We start from the raw sequence: 10,467 nt of genomic DNA, 5'->3' as shown, positions 1-10,467 counted from the left end.
TAACCATGGTTGAAGACAGTAACAATCTTGAGTGGCATACTCTGCTATTTGGGGAATGTGAAGAATGTTAAAGAGTAGCTGAAAAAAATAAATAAAAGCCTTGGTACGATTCTAGTCTGGTTCCATTTTACTGAGTCAACTCATGCCAATTCTGAAGTCTAGAAGCATGTTGAATTTCTTCGCATTCTTCATAGTGTTTAGAATTGCACGTCCTTAAGAACTACTTGTCTTATTTTTTCATGGATAATGTCTTGGTTACATTGTCAGTTGGATTTTTTGTTTGAAATCTGCTACATGGGATCTTCCAAGACAGCTTTAACCACCTCTCGGTGTCTCAGCTAGGAATGCTTGCCTCAGCTCTGCCTTGAAGTTCACTACAGTTAGTTGCTGCTGCTGAGACCACCTAGGGTACAGCTGATACTTTGTTGCTCAGGAAGGCTGTCCTACATTTGACCTCAACTTTCACCTCTGGTACCTGCTGTTCTGTAATCCATCTCAAGTTTAAGGGGTCCCTGGACTGCTGTATTGTGCTGCTGGTCACTCCTCAAACCACCTCAGGTGTCTCCAGCAGCTGCACCACTCTGCTCTACTTAATTTTAATGTTCAAGGTAAATGGTTATATGGTAAATTTCAGAAAATATAGAAGAAGCAAGATTCTAGAAAGGGAAAATAATCTAAAAATTTGAAGACTTGGGTTCAAACTTATGTGTTTTAAGCCTGAGGCTCCACATTCTTTTTTCTGAATTAGTGTAGTTGCTCCACAAGTGTGGATAGTATTTGTCTTACCAGTGGACAGTGTGAAAGCAGTATGACTGGCCCTGTGGAGACCAAGTGAGTCAGGATTTACAGATCAATGAGATCAGTAAATTTCAGAGTTCTCAACCATTCTCACCTAACTCCAGCATTGTTTAGGCTATACAGGTAAAATTTATTTTATATCTTTTAAAGAGGTATCTTCTCATCTAGATATTCTAAAAGAACATCCTGCATTGACAGACATGGACTTTGCTGTTTAACATCGCTAGGTCCTGGGCTCCCCAAGAACACAATTTCTTGAAGAAAGCATTGGGTACTTCTGACCCCTGAGTCTCTCTGGAGTCTTTGGTTGGTCCTGGAAATAAAAATCTCCCTGTGCTTATTTTTCCTGTGTGTCATATGTTAAAGATCTCAATATATCTCTTTCCCTTCCACTTCCTCAGTGCTAAATCAGATTAATTTTCTCATAAACAGCTACCATATAACCATTTATTGAGCTGCTATTATATGCTTAGACACTATGCTAAGTATTTTACAAACATTATTTCTGAAAGCATTATGCTAAGCGAAACAACCCAGGCAGTGAAAGACAAATACCATATGATCTCACCTTTAAAAGGAACCTAAACAACAAAACAAAGAAACAAGTAAATATAACCAAAGACACTGAAATAGAGGACAGGCTGACAGTGACCACAGGGGAGAGAAGAGGGAATTTCAGGAGACAATGGGAAGGGTTTACAGGAGCAAATTTAAAGGACACATGGACAAAAACTAGGGGGAGGGTGGTAATGGGAGGGAAGTAGGGAGGGCTGGGAGGGTGGGCTGGATTGGGAGTAAAAGGGAGAAAACTACTTGAACAATGATTAAAATAAAATTAAAAAAAACAAAACAAAAAAACATTAGTTCTAACTCTCACAATCACAGTCCAGTAAGAGAGAGGATATTATCCCCTTTTTCCAGAGGAGAAAATTGCAGTAGGTAACCAGGCAAGTATCAGAGCTAGACTTCTAACCTGAGGCATCCTCTAGAGCCCATGGCCTCAACAGCATCAGAAACACTTGCCAAAGAGAATTTTGAGTTACGCAGTTTCAGAAATGCAAGGAGAATCTTGCTACTCCCTTCAGGAGCTAAGCCAGCAGTTCTGAGGTTTTCTCCTTTGCAAGAAAGCCCACCTACCTAGCCCTCTCACATTATCTTGGCACCTTGCAGTTATCAAAGGCTGGCCTGTAGGACATCTCATTTTCTCTCCCCGAAATATTTTTGCACTCATCATCCACTGAACCTCCCAGTTGGGGCAGCAAGTTCTTTTCTGGCAGAAGATTGCAGCTGTTATTTACTCCTTAGGGGATACACTGCAAAGCCCAAGCCTTACTTCTGGGAACACTGAGATATGTCTCTGTAAGCATGTAAAAGAAATCTTGATGGGGGAGGGTGTTCACATTATTTTTCCTGTGTGTCATATGTTAAAGATCTGGTCATAGTGCACTCACTGGTCAGTGAGCTCTCCCACTGGAAGCTGTGCCACAGAACCAAAGGCACAGTCTTGGCCACCAGAACTACATTCAGCAGTCCTTCCATCCGCTCGCCCTTCCAAGCATGTGCTCATTCACTATGCCAACCATGGGATCTTTAAATGCTTTTCCCCTCTTTAAATCTCTCCCATCCCAAACTCAATTTTGTCCTTAAAAGCTTCTTTCAAGTTTATACCTTAACCTCATTGCAGGATCTCAGTGAATCCTATAATGTGTGGGTGGAAGATTATAAATCAGAGCTGAAGACATGGACAATAGGGGAGGAGCCACCCAGAAGACAGAAGGGCCACAACTTGGAAACAAATGAAACTCTTTCATTCCAGTGGGATTTTTCTCATTTTTCTAAAGCTTGCTGTTTCAGCAGAGCACTTGACCAGGAGCCATGGTTCCTGAAACTTTTAGAAAGAATAAGCACTAACAACAGAGTTGCCCAAATGTATGTCTTCTGTGTTTTAGCAAAATTTGGGGACCTGGAGAAGTTCTTTTATTTCAATGAACCTCAGTTTCTCCCCTTTGCAAAATAGGTTTCACATTTGAAAAGCACCGTAATGCATAGAATCAACCATCATTTTCTTCATAATTGAGAAGTTTCACAAAATGACAGAAGGGTTCAGTTTGAAAGATCTGACTATAAGAAAAATTAAACCTTATCAGTTCTCAATTGTCTGAATAAGTGGAGGTGATCAAGAGAGAGAATTCCAGTGGGACTTCAGTTTACTGGTTATTTACATTTGGTTTTATGAGGCATTTCTAGTCATTAACATTTTTATATGGGTGTGTCTGGAGTTCTGGGAATTTACAACTGCTTACAGCAAATAACAAAGCTACTCAAAGATGAAGTTGATTGGGGTGGCATGCTGTCAAGTGACTTCAACCCCTGGACCAACTCTGCTTACTGACAGGAAACATAAAGGGCTTGGGCCTCAGTGGAAGGTTTAAATCCTGATGCTGTTGTATGACTTCAGATTCCTCATTTGAAAAATGGGGAAATAAAGCAGTATAAAGTACCTTGACTGTGGTAATAGAAAATTGTGAGGGAATTCTCAGACAAAACCATGAAATATATCCAGCATTCAGTCAGGTATTATTTTAATCTGGGAGGAGCATGTTTGTGTTACAAATTTCCATGAGCAGATCAGAGCTGCTAAGTAACTTGGGTTAGGTGGGTTTCACCAACCTCTCTTTAAATGATGACATTCTGGTTATAGATTATAAAGGGGCTTAGCATGAACCAGGAAGGTCATAGACTAGAGTCTCTGGCAGGAATCTAGCCAATGAGCAACTTGGTTCAGAAGGTAAACATATTTTGTGTTCCTAAGAGTCATCCAAAAACTCCATAATTTCTATTAAGAAATGGCTACTCCTTGGTTTATTCCTAATCATTTTAAGATGTCCTTTATGTTAATACATGAATATTTACAATTCTCAATAATCTGTTTGAATTTGTACTAAGTGCCAGATATGACCTGCAATTAACCACATTGCCTGAGAGGTTAGATGACCAAGAAGCCCCTTTTGGGCATCCCTCCTACACAAAACCCTTGGCACAAGATGCATACATTCTGAATTTGGTCTTAGGAAGGGGAGTATGAAGGGGTTGGTCAGTGTCAGACAGAAAGAGCTCACATATAGCCCTGGCTGGTGTAGCTCAGTGGCTTGAGCATGGGCCTGTGAACCAAAGGGTCACCAGTTTGATTCCCAGTGAGGGCACATGCCTGGGTTGCAGGCCAGGTCCCCAGTAGGGGCATTGAAGAGGCAACTACACATTGATGTTTCTCTCCCTCTTTTTCTCCTTCCCTTCCTCTCTCTCTAAAAATAAATAAAATATTTGTTTTAAAAAAGGAAAGAGCTCAAGTATAATCTGAAAAATACTACATTAATTTCTGCAGTTTCTTCACCATCCCTATTACATAACATGTCCTAATTAAAGACTCACTCTTGACCACTGAAATAGAATTGGGTCCTTGTGCCCATAAAGAAAAGGAAGCTTGACTAACTAAACTGTATGTTTTTTCCAAAGAGCACATTTGTTTTCAAGGTCAGGAAGTTGGACTGCTGTTCTACTAAATGTTTAGATTTGGTATTACTTAGGATATGGCTTCAACAACTACAAAAAGATGCCGGAAATACAGTGGCAGTCTAGCAATCTCAGGGGCCCAGTTTCTTATTCTTGTGCTGTTACCTTTAATATATTACTTCCATTTTGTAGTCCAAGATAACTGCTCCAGCTCCAACCCTCACACCTACATTCCAGCAGGAAGGAAGAAAGTGAAGACATTTTCTTTTAGGGCAACAATCCAGATGTTGTATACATCAATTCTACTCCCAAATAGGCTATATCTAGCTGCTAGGGAGGCTAGGAAACTGGAAGAATGTGTGTCCAGCTAGAAATTCTATTATATAAGAAGATAGCCAACTGGAGGACAGCTAGAAGTTTCCACCACGATTCCCTTCCTATTGTTTTCCACTCCAAACTTACTTAATACTTCAAAGTGCTGACTTTGAAGCCCACTGAATTCCTCATGTACAGAAAATGTTTAAACCTAGAGGCATATTTACCCCCTCCATTATTTGGATAGCAGAAAATACAAATCAATAAGAACTTAAGAATTTGTATAATGAGACTCCATTCCCCAGTGATAATGATGTTAGGATATTGATATTTTTCCTTATAGACTGATCTAATAAAATTGCAGATATAACATATAATTCTGAGATGGTAATTTATATTACATGATGGTGGTGATGATACATAGTGTGGGGTGAGGTGGAAAGAGGATTTTAAAGCTAACCTATCATGTAGTTGAAAGAAAATTAAAATCGATAGATTTGGATTTGGGTTCCACTTTTTTTTTTTTACAATGTTACAATTGAAAATAAAAAAGAATATTAATTTTGTTATTGTTGGCACTATTACAGATGTCCCACTCCATCCAGTACCACCCGCCTTCCCCATCTTAACTACATTGTTGTCTGTGTTCATGGACTATGCATGTATGCATATATGTTCTTTGGCTAATCTCTTCCAGTCCCCTCACTGCTGTCCCCTCTGAGATCTGTCAGTCTGTTACATGTATCCATGTCTCTGGTTTTACTTTGTTTGTGAGTTTATTTTGTTCGTTAGATTCCACATATGAGTGAGATCACATGGTTTTGTCAAAAGACTGGCTTATTTCACTTAGCATAATGTTCTCCAAGTTCTAGTTCCATATCTTAATTGACCCCTGTGTGACCCCAGCATGTAACAGATTCTTAGTGTATCCATTTGTCCACCCTACAATGGCAATTAATTACATTCTATTTTCTCAATCCTCATGATAAGACAGTTATGAAAGTCAAGTATTCCTTCTTGTATTCCTTCAAGTACTCTTGGGTGCCCTCTATATGGTAGGCATTAAGAACAACACAGACCTATTCCCTGTTTCCATGGAGTGGAATCTAATGGGTAATACATATCAAAACGTTTTGATGAATATCAGCTAGGATACACATGTCAAGGGTTACTATCATAAAGTTCTTGGCCCTTTACACCTCTTTGCCAAGACCAGAGTGGGAGAGGAGGTAGGAGATAACATGGTCAGATGGGAGGATGTGGTCTGGCCTGGTCAGGCTGCCATTTTACACTCCCCGCCTCCCCTCCAAACTGAATCAGCCCTAACTCTACTACTATACTAATCCGCATGTTCTGGTTTTATCTAGTCTCTTCTATTTGCCCCACCCTGTGACAGGGAAGTGGGAAAATAGAGATTTGTAGAAGCTGGTGAAGATGAATGTCAGAAGGTAGAGTTCCATTTCTAAATCCAAGAAAAACTTCCTGTTTTGTTAAGACTGTTCTTAGGAGCGGAAACTAGCTTACTCAAATGAAAACCACAGTGAATAATTTCACTGATTTGTACTGTACATTTAGCAAGCCTAAAATCCCAAGAGAAGATTGGTGAATAAGAAAAGAAACCATCAGGAGGGAACTGTCATGTATCAAAACCCAACTGCCCAGTGCTCTTCATCACTCCCTCAGTTGCCACACCCTGAAGGAACAGTGGCAACTGGTAGAGTGAGTTGCATAATTTTGGTGGCACATGACACAGAGGCAACCAGGCAAAGCCTCAGTGGCTTGTGTATTCAAGGACTGTATAACTCAGATTGCTCATCTTTTTTCTAGATGGTGTTTCCTTTTTTATGAAAAGAAAAAAAAATCTGGAAAAGTAGTTGTATTAGCCTAGACTATGCTGTAGTAACAAATTAAAACTAGAATCTTGGCTTAACACAAAGTTTATTCTTGCTTCCATTATGTGACCACTGCAGGTTGGTGGTGGAGTAGGAGGTGGAGATAAGGGAATCCTGCTCAAGAACCCTGCTTATTAGAGGCTCTGACATCCTGACATCTTAGGCCTCCACCATCCCGGCAGTAAAGGAAGAGAATGCATGGAAAATTCACACCTGCTCATCTACACATCAGCTTGGAAGTGACCATGTACTCTTCTTTCAGTGGTTGGACAGAAAAAGCTACAGAGAGCCTGGGAGTAATGGAGAAGTATATAAATATTTGGTGAGCAATAAATGCCTCAGCTATAGCAGCACTTTAATGCTAAGTGTATATTATGACAGGTAACAGCAGCTCAGAATCCCAGACCATGAAAAGATCATTTGAATTCAGATCTGAGATGTTCCATCTAAGGGTCTTTCTTACCAATTTCCTGAGTGTCTAATAGGCAGCAGCTCTCAGGTCAAAAATGGTCCACCCCATTTAAGGTGGATTCTATGTAAGGGTTTTCCCAACCCCATAATTTACTTATTTACCTAATGAGGTAGTTCACAGAAACTGGCCTCTCAACATGGCCTCAAAATATGTTGCTGGGGAACTGACATATCTTGGTGTTCCTGGAAGCAAATCAGTCAGTCACTGGAATCAAAGCTCAGTTCTTAAAAATCATAGAATTTTAAGAACTGTTCACATTTAATTCTATATAAATGACAACATAAAACTGGAGGATTGTCTCTGAAGGACTGTTGACCAAAAGTGTTCAAAATATGATTCATGCCTCCTCTTGCAAATGACTCATGTCCAGTGTGTTTCTGCCAAGGGAGGATGCTCTTTATTCACCATCATTAGTAAATATACATACAACCCATGCAGGGAAGATGCAGTTCTCTGGAATAAACTTGTAAACCCTTGCCAGGAGGCAAGAAAGGGTCACTTTCAAAGTGACAGTTTTTCTGGACTTGATACTCTCTGCCTTCCCCCTTGTTCCAGGACATTGTACCATCAAAAAAGGCAAGAGAAGCAAGAGAAATACAGCTCAGTTCAGGCAGACTGACTTCACAGGGCGGCTTCTCAGTCATTTTGTTTTACTTGGCCTGCTTTGGAGCTATTTGGGGACATATGAGGTTCTCTAACCATGAGGCCCTTTCCAGACCTGATTTCCCCTTGGAATGACACATTATCCTCCCTCCAAATGCAGCAATTGTAAATTCCTGCCTGGGGAGCAGCAATTGCTTTGAATTACACACTATCTGAATAAACCAGTGTGAGATTAACAAAGCCTTATTGTTCTGCAATCCTTTACTGAAACTTACTATAGTAATTCCTACTGACATTATATTTCTCTGCCTAGCATTTGACTATGCAAAGGAACACTTTTTCTACACTTTAATTGGTCATTTTTAGCTGTATGTTATAAAAACAACTTTTTACCATTTTACCAACACTGAGCAGGAAGAAATGCTATCAGGTGTTTTCAATTTCCTTTTTTTCAGTTTACTTTTTTCTCTTCCTTTCCTGCTTTTTGATATGTCTCCAATAATTCCACATCTTAAAAATGTCTCCAATTGTGGTACCCAAAATATTACTTCATGACTGCTCGATACACATGCAAGTACACACAATTTAGGATTTTCTCCTTTATAATATTTTATATTCTATTTTAAAAAATGGACCTCAAGAGCACAGAATAAAATCAATTATCACCCCTGGGTTGTGCCATAACTTTCATCATTGGTTTGGAAATGCTATTTTAAACATGTTTTTATGACAATGCAAGGAAATAATTTAAATTTATTCAGTTTTTTAAAAAAAATTTCTTTCTCATTCATTTTTAATCATTTGCAAGTAAAATTAAAATCCAAGAATAAATCTACCAATATTTATTTCCTAACCAAAATTATTTCTAATTGAATCAAGAGGGAATCTCTTTATAATGACAAAGTCTAAAGGTAACACTAATAAAAGCCTTGAGAGCAAGGCATTGTTTACCAATTGAATAGGCCTTTATAAAAGCTTCTGATTCAGTGCGCCTGCATAGTGATCTTCTTTTCCTTTGTGCCATCTGCGGTGCGACTGCCAAGACGCCGATTTTCGTGAAAACCCTTACACAGGGAAGACCATCACTCTTGAGGCTGAACCCTAGGATACAATAGAAAATGTACAGGCTAAGGTCTAGGATAGGGGAGGAATTTCTTCTCATCAGCAAAGACTAATCTTTGCTAGTAAGCAACTGGAAGATGGATGTACTTTGTCTGACTATAACATTCAAAAGGAGTTTACTTGTTATCTTGTGTTAGTCTTCATGGTGGTGGGAAGAAAAGGAGGAAACCTTACTGTAATGGAGAATGAATACACTATAACTACCCATACAAATCTTAGTAAATGTTAAATCCAGCTTGTTATTCGAACCTGATTTTTTCCTCTCAAAACTAAAACTTCCATGTTAAAAGTTTTTTTTAATATACTTTACTAGAATCAGCAGTTTCAATTCCTGTGTGAATCTAAGGAACAGCCTGACCTCAAGGCCACCAATCACAGGAATTCAACCAGATAGCCAACTCAAGGATGCTGACCATGAAAATCCATTTCAGGACCAGCAAAGACACTGCCAGTGTGTCCACAGCCCCTCTTCCGATCTCTTTGTTCTGCTTCCCCTCTCCCTCCTTATAAAAGCCTCTACCTACACTGAGATGTTAAGATGGGCTTTGAGACAAGAGTCCTTCACCCCATCTTCTCAGGTGGCAGGCACTTGAGTAAACCTCTTTTCTTATCACTATCACCTGTCTCACAAGTTTGGCTTTTGTTGTGGCAGGAAACTGAACCTGGGTTCAGTTACTTTATACCACTCCCAAGAAGAATAAGCGTAAGAGAAAAAGGGTTAAGTGGCTGTCCTGAAATACTACAAAGTGGATAAGAATGGCAAAGTCAGTTGCCTTTGTTGGGAATGCCCTTCAGATGAATCTGGTGCTGGAGTTTTTATGGACGGCCACTTTGACAGAAATTATTGCATTACTGTGGCAAATGTTGTCTGACCTACGGCTTCATCAAACCAGAAGACCAGTAATCATAGGTGGGTTAATAAAACATATGGACCAGCAGGGATTGAGTCTGAGAGAGAGGAAGGCCTCCTGGAGTCCCAGGCAGGTCTGCTTAAAGGGCCCACCCACAGACTTATTCAAACTCCCTCTGAGCACCAGCACTGGGGAAGCAGATTGAAAGATTCATAGAGAGGAACTGGATTATCTGACATCAAGGTGAGTGCTGGGAGTGGGGGACAGCTTTCTCCCAGACAGAAGTCCTGACAGAGGCCAATGTCCCTTTAATGAGCCCTCCTCCAAAAACGACTGCAGGTGGGTGCCATATCTGAGACTCCATTGACTTGGCTCACACTGTCTGCCCTACCCTGGTGATTCACTGAGGCCCTACCCCAACCAATTTCAGGTCCAGCCAAACTGTTTCCAGTGGCTTTTCCATATGAATAGCATGTCTTGCCTCATGTTTCAGATATTCCTAGAATGTCTCAAACAAGCAGCATCTGGTCTCAGCATGCCCCATACCTCTTGCTAAGTTGCCTTAGGCCCAGCAATAGTAGCATCTGGCCTTGGTTCACAGCTTGGCCTTACCTGGGCACCTCAAAGCCTAGCAAAAGTAGCAGTCATCTGCAGATCACTTTGTAGCTCCTGCCTGGTGGCCCTGGGCAGAACACAAGTGGCAGCTGACCTTAGCCTACATGTCCCAGGAGGCCCCAGAGCTAACACACCCAGTGGACATCTTCACATTGTGTTGAAGCATCACCACCCAACCATGTCCACAAGTGATACACTCAAGGGGTGGACTCAGTGGGTATCAGAGCCCCACTGATGTAAGCCCTGCCCTGTGGTGTGGGCCCCTGCATTAGCTGATCCTCCACAATGG

The 10,467-nt window shown here is 40.5% G+C and overlaps 2 pseudogenes; one reads left to right on the top strand and one right to left on the bottom strand.

Annotated features, from left to right (window-relative positions):
• Window positions 1–315: 315 nt before the first annotated feature.
• Window positions 316–2,337, bottom strand: LOC123811226 (annotated as a pseudogene).
• A 4,786-nt stretch (window positions 2,338–7,123) lies between these two features.
• LOC123811225 lies at window positions 7,124–9,616 on the top strand (annotated as a pseudogene).
• Window positions 9,617–10,467: the final 851 nt, after the last annotated feature.

The sequence above is a fragment of the Phyllostomus hastatus genome, unplaced genomic scaffold (genome assembly GCF_019186645.2).
Source record: "Phyllostomus hastatus isolate PE091 unplaced genomic scaffold, TTU_PhHast_1.1 phas_scaffold_78, whole genome shotgun sequence".
Taxonomy (NCBI): domain Eukaryota; kingdom Metazoa; phylum Chordata; class Mammalia; order Chiroptera; family Phyllostomidae; genus Phyllostomus; species Phyllostomus hastatus.
Note: the sequence above shows the minus strand (reverse complement) of the source record. Positions and strands in the feature narration are given on the sequence as shown.